Source organism: Panthera tigris, chromosome X, assembly GCF_018350195.1.
Source record: "Panthera tigris isolate Pti1 chromosome X, P.tigris_Pti1_mat1.1, whole genome shotgun sequence".
NCBI lineage: Eukaryota > Metazoa > Chordata > Mammalia > Carnivora > Felidae > Panthera > Panthera tigris.
The window spans coordinates 64,955,207-64,964,413 of record NC_056677.1 but is presented as its reverse complement, the minus strand read 5'-3'; the positions used below and the strand labels follow the sequence as shown (position 1 = coordinate 64,964,413).

The 9,207-nt window shown below is 34.2% G+C and overlaps 1 pseudogene; it reads left to right on the top strand.

The window, feature by feature from the left end:
- Positions 1-1,284: 1,284 nt before the first annotated feature.
- On the top strand, positions 1,285-8,659 carry LOC107180714 (annotated as a pseudogene).
- Positions 8,660-9,207: the final 548 nt, after the last annotated feature.

Below are 9,207 nucleotides of genomic sequence, written 5' to 3'. Positions count from 1 at the left end.
TGACCTTGGAGTAACATGGGGCAGAGGGAGAGTACAAAGTTGGTGTCAACCAGTCTCTCCAGTGTCTGGAGAGAATTGTAGTCTGCCTCTAGATGTGTGTTTAATTAGAATTGGCTGCCACTGTGCTACGCTCTGGGGTATATGAATGTAAGTCCCCACAAATCCCTTAAGAACTGTTTCTTAGTGTCCCATTACCTTGTGGATCTTATGGACTCAAGCTCCATCAGATTTTAAAGATAGATGATTTGGAGGATCATTTCACAGCTGCAGGTCTTAACATTGGGATTCCAGATGTATGGTTCAAACCCTTTGCTTCTCAGGGAGAAGTTCTACATTTAAGCTCCTCCCCCCACCCCCACCTCCTGTCATGGGTCACCTTGCTGTGGGTGAATTTATGGCAAGATTGTGTCTCAGCCTATCTTACCCATTTCATTTTTTCCCCTTATTCACATAATGTATACAAGTTGCCTAACTTGAATTAGGGATTCTTTCAAGGGAAATTGCTCCACATGTAGCTGAAGGTTCGGTATGCCCCTGGGAGAAGATGAGTTAAGGATCTTCCTATATTTCCATCTTGAACCAGAACTTAATACTTTTTTAAATTAATTCTTTAGGAATTTATATATATAAGATGCCTTGTGTGAATACAGGTAATTTTGCTTCTTCCATTCCAATTTGGATGCTTTTCATTTATTTTTCTTATCTACGTGCTTTGGTTAGCACTTACAGTGTAATGCTATTGTGAATAGCAGTAATGAAAGTAGACACCCTTGAATGGTTTCTAATCACAGGGAGGGAGCTTTAAGTTTGGGTATGATTTTATCTGTCAGTTTTTCATAAATGTCCTTTGTCAGTTTGAAGAAATTCCTTTCTATTCCTAGTTTAGTGTGTGTGCGTGTGTGTGTGTGTGTATTATCCAACACTCTATCCCCAAATAGAAGACTACACACTCTGTTCAAATTCACATGACATCCAGGAAAATCAACTATGTTTTTTATCATAAAATAAACCTTAACAAATTTAAAGAATTTAAACCAAACTAAACATGTACTGAAAATAATGAAATAAAACTCTAGAAATCAATAATAGAACAATCACAGGAAAATCTCTAAGAAATTGGAAAATAAACAACACATATCTAGTTAATTCATGGGTCAAAAAGGAATTCTCAAGAAAAAAAATATATACCAGAATTTAAATAAATATACAAAATGAAAACATAAAGCTATCAAAATTTCAGGGTCAGAAAACAAGAAGTTTCTTATCAGGGCTGGAGTGGGAAGAATGGGTGACTATAAAGGGAGCAAGGTAAATTTTTGGCAAGATGCAACCTTTGCATATCTTGATTGTGGTGATGGTTACATAACTGTATGAATTTTTGAAGACTCATGAAACTGTATACTAAAGCATGCATTTTGCTAAATGAAGAACATAAGAAGAAAAAAAAAGAAAGTGCATTGTCTTTTGTCCAACAGCTTTTCTACATCAATTAAGATGATTATGTGACTTTTTCCCCTCCACTGAATTAATGTAATGTATTAAATAAATTATTTTTTTCATGTCAAATTACTATTGCATTCTGAAATAAAATCCACATTGCAATGACATATAATCTAATATGCTACTGTATTTGGTCTGCTAGTGCTTTCTTGGAGGTATTTGTACCCATCTATATTCATAAGGAAAATTGGTTTATAATTTTCTATTCTTTTGATGTATTTGTTTGCTATCCAGATACATCTCAAAGAGTAAGTTGGAAAGTGTTCCCTCTTTTTTTAATTTTTGGAGTATTTTGGAAGAAATTTGTGTTAATTCTTTAAAAATTTTGGTAGAACTTGGGGCGCCTGGGTGGCTCAGTCAGTTAAGCATCCGACTCTTGATCTCAGCTCAGGTCATAATCTCAGGGTTTCATGGGTTCGAGCCCCACATCAGGCTCTGTGCTGGCAGTGCTGAGCCTGCTTGGGATTCTATCTGTCTGTCTGTCTGTCTCTCTCTCTCTCTCTACCTGTCCCCAATTCGTGCTGTCTCTGTATCTCCCAAAATAAGATAAAATTAATAAAAAAATTTGGTAGAACTTAATAGTTAAGTCTATATGGATTATGGTTTTTCTTTGTTGTGAGGTATTTGACTGTTGATTTCATTCATGCATGTATTATATGTCTTTTTAAGATTTTCTATTATTTGTCCATTTAATTTTGATAGTATATGTGTTTTTAGGAATTTGTCCATTTTCTCAAGGGTATAAAATTTGTTAACATAAAATTGTTTATATTATTGTATTATAATTATTTTTGTTTTTGTAATCAGTAGTAATGTCCTTTTTATTTCTGATTTTAGTAAATTTAGTATTCCCTTTTGTGTGTTACCCATCTACTTAAAAGTGTGCCAATTTGGTCAATTACTTTCAATGAAATATTTTAAATTTTATTTATTCTTGGGGCACCTGGGTGGCTCAGTCAGTTAAGTGTCTGACTTCAACTCAGGTCGTGATCTCACGGTTTGTGAGTTTGAGCCCCGCGTCAGGCTCTGTGCTGACAGCTCAGAACCTGGAGCCTGCTTCAGATTCTGTGTCTCCTTCTCTCTATGCCCCTCCCCCATTCATGCTCTTTCTCTGTCTCAAAAATAAATAAACATTAAAAAATTAAAAAATATATATTTATTCTTTACATTGTTTATTTCATTCATCTTTTCTCTGATTCTTATTACTTTCATAATTCTGGTAGTTTTAAGTTTGGCTAGCTTTTCTCTTTCCAGGTCCAGATGTTGTAAAGTTAGATTAGTTGGGTTAATAATTTGGGATTTTTTTTTCTTTACTGTAAACATTTATAATTGTACATTTCCTCTGAGAAATGCTCCCATTGAATCTCTTAGGTTTTGGTATATTGTGTGTTAGTTTTAATTTCTTGTAAATGCTTCTAATTTCCCTTGTCATTTCTTCTTTGACCCATTGATTATTTAAGAATAATTTGTGGGGGCACCTGGGTGACTCAGTCTGTTAAACCTCCGACTTCACCTCAGGTTATGATCTCACAGTTCATGGGTTTGAGCCCTATGTTGGATTCTGTGCTGACAGCTCAGAGCCTAGAGCCTGCTTCACATTCTGTGTCTCCCTCTCTTTCTGCCCCTCCTCCACTCATGCTCTCTTTCTCTCTCAAAAACAAATAAACATTAAAAAATTAAAAAGAGTGTAATTTGTGTAATTTCCACATATTTGTGAACTTTTTAATTTTCATTTTTTTAAGTTTATTTATTTATTTTGAGAGAAAGAGAAACAGAGTACAAGCAGAGGAGGGGTAGTGAGAGAGGGAGAGGAAATCTTAAGCAGGCCTTACACTGTCAGTGCAGAGCCCAATGTGGGGCTTGAACCCATGAACTGTGAGATCATGACCTGAGATGAAATCAAGAGTTGGACACTTAACCAACTGAGCCAACCAGGCGCCCCTTCGCTTTTCCATTTTTCAAAGTGATTTCTAGTTTTAATTCATTTTGGTCAGAGAAGATACTTGTACAATATAATCCTTTAGATTTATTGAGACTTGTAGCCTAAGATGTGATCTATCTATGGGAATATTTAATGTACAATGCTGGTGTTCTGTATATATTTGTTGAGTATCATATGTTTTTCTTGTACTCTATTTTCTTATTGATCTGTCTTATTGTTATGGCCATAACTGAAACACAGTACTGTAGGCACCTACTATTACTATCTATTTCTCCATTCAGATCTTTCCATTTTTACTTCATATATCATGGAGTCCTGTTGTTGCATACATGTTTATAGATGTTATATGTTATTGATTGATATCAACATACAATATTCTTTTTTCTCCTGTAAAGTTCTGTGACTTAATGAAAGTCCATTTTTTTTCCTGCTATTAGCTTAGCCACCTTATCTCTATTTTGATTACTATTAGCATGAAATATATTTTTCCAACATTTCATTTTTGACTTGTCCTTGAATCAGAATTGAATTTATTTAGTCAGAACAGAGTTATCATGTTTGTAAAAATCAATTCTTCTTATAAATTAGATTTTTTTAATTAATTAATTAATTTTTTTTATTTTTTGAACTTTTAAAAAACTTGAGTAGAGTTGACACACCATGTTATATGAATTTCAGGTGCACAAAATAGGGATTTGACCAGCTTGCTCACTACAAGTGTAAATACTGTCTCATTACATCACTATTACAATACTATTGACCATATTCCCTATGCTGTGTCTTTTATTCCCATGAGTTATTCATTCAATAACCACAACCCTGTTATCCCCCTCTCCCCTTCAGCCATTCTTCCCAACCCCCCACACCCTCCACTCTGACAACCTTCAGTTTGTTCTTTGTATTTATAGGTTTGATTTTGTTTTTTTTTTCTTTATATATTTTTTAGATTCAACTTATGAGAGGAATTATATGGTGTTTGTCTTTCACAGTCTTACTTATTTCACTTAGCATAATACCTTCTAGGTCCATCCATTTTGTCTCAAATGGCACAATGTCATCCTTTTTTGTGGTTGCATAATATTCCATTGTGTATGTACATATGTATGTATCACATCTTCCTTATCTAATCATATATTGATGAAAACTTGGGTTGCTTCCATATCTTCACTATTATAAATAATTCTGCAATAAACATAGGTGTGCATATGTCATTTTGAATTAGCTCCTTTAGTTTCTTTCCATAAATATTCAACAGTGGAATTATTGGATCATGTGGTATTTATATATTTGATATTTTTAGGACCTGCCATTCTACACTCTCCAAAATGGCTGTATGTATTTACATATCCACCAATAGTTGATGATGGTTCCTTTTTCTTCACATCTTTGCAAATACTTGGTATTTCTTGTCATTTTTATTTTAGCTATTCTAACTGGTGTAATGTGATATCTCATTGTGGTTTTGATTTGCATTTCCTGATGACTACTGATGTTGAGAATCTTTTCACGTATCTGTTGACGATCTGTATGTCTTCTTTAGAAAAGTCTCTATTCAGTTTCCTGCCCATTTTTAAATCAGATTTCTCGTGGTTTTTTTGGTGTTGACTTGTATAAGTTTTTTGAATATTTTCTATTTTAACCCCATATTAGATATATTATTTTCAAATATCTTCTCCCATTTGGCAGGTTATCTTTTTGTTTTGTTGATAGTTTCTTTTGCTGTGCAAAACCTTTTTATTTTGAAGTAGTGCCAATACTTTGTTATTGCTTTTGTTTCCCTTCCTTAGGAGACATATCTAGAAAAAGTTGCTGTGGCCAATGTCAGAGAAATTACTGCCTGTGTTCTCTTCTGGAATTTTTAGTTTCATGTCTCACATTTAGGTATATAACCCATTTTGAGTTTATTTTTGTAAATGGTATAAGAAATTGATCCAATTTCATTCTTTTAAATGTAGCTGTCCAGTTTTCCCAGCACCATTTATTGATGAGACTGTCTTTTCCCCATTGTGTATTTTTGCCTCCTTTGTCATAGATTGATTGGACATATAAATGTGGGTTAATTTCTGGAGACTTTATTCTGTTCTATTGATCTATGTTCTTATTTTTGTGCCAGTACAATACCATTTTGCTTACTACATCTTTATAGTGTCTCTTGAAATCTAGTGTTGTGATACCTGTAGTTTTTTTTTTCTTGCTTGAGATTGCTTTGGTTATTCAGGGTCTTTTTCTGTTGTATCATAAAGATTTTAGTATTATTTGTTCTAGTTCTATGAAGAAGGCATTGGTGTTTTAATAGAGATTGCATTGAATCTGTAGGTTGCTTTGGGTAATATGGACATTTTAACAATAGTAATTTTTCCAATCCGTGAGCATTGATATCTTTCCATTTGTTTCTGTCACCATCAATCTCCTTCATCAATATTTTATAGTTTTCAAAATATAGATCACCTCTTTGGTTAAATTTATTCTTAGGTATGTTATTTTTTGTGCAATTGTAAATAATGTATTTTTTTAATTTCTCTTTCTGATACCTCATTATTAGTGCACAGAAAAGCTATCAATTTCTGGTTATTAAAGTTATGCCCTGACATGCTAATGAAGTCATTTATTTTAGTAGTTTCTTGGTAGAGTCCTTACGGTTTTCTATGTATAGTATCATGTCTTCTGCAAATAGTGATAGTTTAACTTATTTTCCAATATGGATGGCTCTTATTTCTTTTTCTTGTCATATTGCTGTGGCTAAACCTTATAGTACCATGTTGAATAAAAGTGGTAAGAGTGGAAATCCTTGTCTTGCTCCCAATCTTAGAGGGAGAACACTCAGTTTTTCACTTTTCAGTGTGCTAGTAACTGTGAACTTTTCATATATGGACTTTATTATGTTGAAGTAGGTTTCCTCCAACCTTAATTTTGGTGAGAGTTTTTATCATGACAGATGTTGAATTTTGTCCCATGCTTTTTCTCAATCTACTAAGAAGATCATATGATTTTTATAATTTGTTCTGATATATTGTGTGCTTCTGACTGAGTTGCAAATAAGGAGCCATGATTTTATCTCTAGAATAAAGTCCACCTGATTGTGGTGAATGATCTGTTTAGTGTATTGTTGTACATGATTTGCTAGTATTCTGTTGAGAATTTTTTCATCTATGTTCATCAGGCATATTAGCTTGTACTCTTCTCTTTTTTTATGATGTCTTGGTCTAGTTTTGGTACCAGGGTAATGCAGGTTTTGTAGACTGCATAGGAAAGCTTTCTTTTCTAATTTTTGGAATAGTTTGAAAATAAATATTAAATCTTTAAATGACTGGTAGAATCCACCTGTGAATTCATCTTCTCCTATACTTTTATTTCTTTATAGATTCAATTTTATTATTTGTAATCTGTATGTTCAGATTTTCTACTTTCTCCGGGTTGGTTTTTGAAGATTACTACATATTTAGCCATTTATTCTAGGTTTTTCTTTTTTTTGAATAGGATTTTTTTTGCACTTTTGTCTTACAATCCTTGCTAATCCTGTGATATCAGGATTGTCTTCAATCCTGTCTCATTTCTGATTGTCTTTAGTTTGGTAATTTTTTTTTCTTAATGAGTCTGGCTAAAGGTTTTTCAAATTTATTTATCTTTTAAAAGAATCAGCTTCTGATTTCATTGTTTTTTTTTCTACCTTTTTTTTCAGTCTCTGTGGCATTTATTTATTTCTGCTCTGATTTTTATTATTTTCTCTTTTCTACTCACTTTGGGTTTTTATTGTCCTTTTTCCCCTAGTTATTTTAGGTGTAATGTTAGATCGTTTATTTGAGCTTCTTCTTGTTTCTTGAGGCATCCCTGCATTGCTATGCACTTTCCTTTTTGGACAACTTTTATTATGTTCCAAAGATTTTGACCAGTTTGTTTTCATTTTCATTTGTGTCCAGGTATTTTTTAATTTTTTCTTTGATTGCTTTGTTGACCCATTAATTATTTACTATCATTTTGTTTACTCTCCACATGTTTGTGTTTTTTCCAGTCTTTTTCTTATGAATTATCTCTAGTTTCATACTTTTATGATCAGAAAAGATGCATGGTGTGATTTAAATATTCTCGGGGCGCCTGGGTGGCGCAGTCGGTTAAGCGTCCGACTTCAGCCAGGTCACGATCTCGCGGTCCGTGAGTTCGAGCCCCGCGTCAGGCTCTGGGCTGATGGCTCGGAGCCTGGAGCCTGTTTCCGATTCTGTGTCTCCCTCTCTCTCTGCCCCTCCCCGTTCATGCTCTGTCTCTCTCTGTCCCAAAAATAAATAAAAAATGTTGAAAAAAAATTTTTAAATATTCTCAAAGTTATTGAGGTTTGTTTTATGGCCTATTATGTGATGTATTCTGGAGAATGTTCCAAGTGCACTTGAAAAGTATGGGAATTCTTGGATTTTTGGATGAAATGTTCTGTATATATCTGTTATGTCCATGTGGTCCAATGTGTAATTCAAAGACATTGTTTCTTTGTTGATTTTCTGTCTGGATGATCTATCTATTTCTGTAAGTGAAGTGTTAAAGTCCCCTATTTTTCTTGCATTACCAACAATTTCTCTATGTCCATTAATATTTGCTTTATATATTTAGGCACTCCAGTGTTAGGTGCATAGATATGTACAATTGTTATACCCTCTTGTAAGATTGATCACTTGGCCACGGAATGTGCTTTGGGGTGAAGTCTTGAGACAAAGAAATCACCACCACCATCTCATCTATATTGTTCACCAGGCCTTGGCCACAAAAGGAACTTTGGATTAATATGGGATTGCCCTCAGTAGAATCACCCAGAAGCAGAAAATCTGGAGAAAGGACCACCTGTTTGGCTTTGTTGCTGTCCCAACAAAAAATCCCAATGGCACAATAAACATCATGAACTAGGAGTATGCCATTCTAGAAAGAGACTCCATTGGAAAGAGGCTTGTTTAAACTACAGATGCTTTTAGTTTAAAATTCACCTCCCTCAATGCAAATTTGAACTATCACTGTTTTACCCCAACTTGGACCCATCAGACACTGTGTCTGTCCATCTTTAAAGACATAGACTGTAGGCAAGCCATCATGATTAAGCAGATCTTAAGAACACAAGACCTTCTAAATGAACCAAGTATCCCAGACCCAACTCAAGCAGAAGCCTACAGGATTTACTGCCAAAACAGAGTGCAGTATGAGAAGGTTTGAACACAAGCCAAGAAGTTTGCACCTTCATAAGTGGTGACCATGTGGCATCATAAGAAGGAAGGGATTGGTTTGGAAAGAATTTGTGCACAACAGTTTTGCAAATTTAACATTGCTCTGTTCAATTACAATTACCTGGGGGGAGAACTGGGAGTACACAATTTTACATTTCCACAAGTGGTACACAGTTCTTGATTCACTGAAGTGCCTGGTTTTTCACACAGGATCTCTTCCTAAGTCTTTTGTATATTTGATTGTGATGTAAAACTTGTTTTCATTTTAATATTGATGTCAGTATTTAACAGCTGTATCATTATAAACTTTTATACAATGAGCCCCCTTGAACTAGATTCCTTTAATTGCAAATTCAGGAATGCTTCACACCAATTAGAGCTGCACTTAGCCTCTAGCTGGCCTCTAACCTGCCTCATTCTCCTCTGAATTTGGGTTATGTTACTTATGAACCTCAGGTCCAAAGTCAGCTGACCTCTAATTTCTGCAATACTTCCTTTGTTTTTATATGGAATTTGCCTGTGTTGCAGTTTAAACTATATATATTTTTAAAAGATTGAGGCACTTGG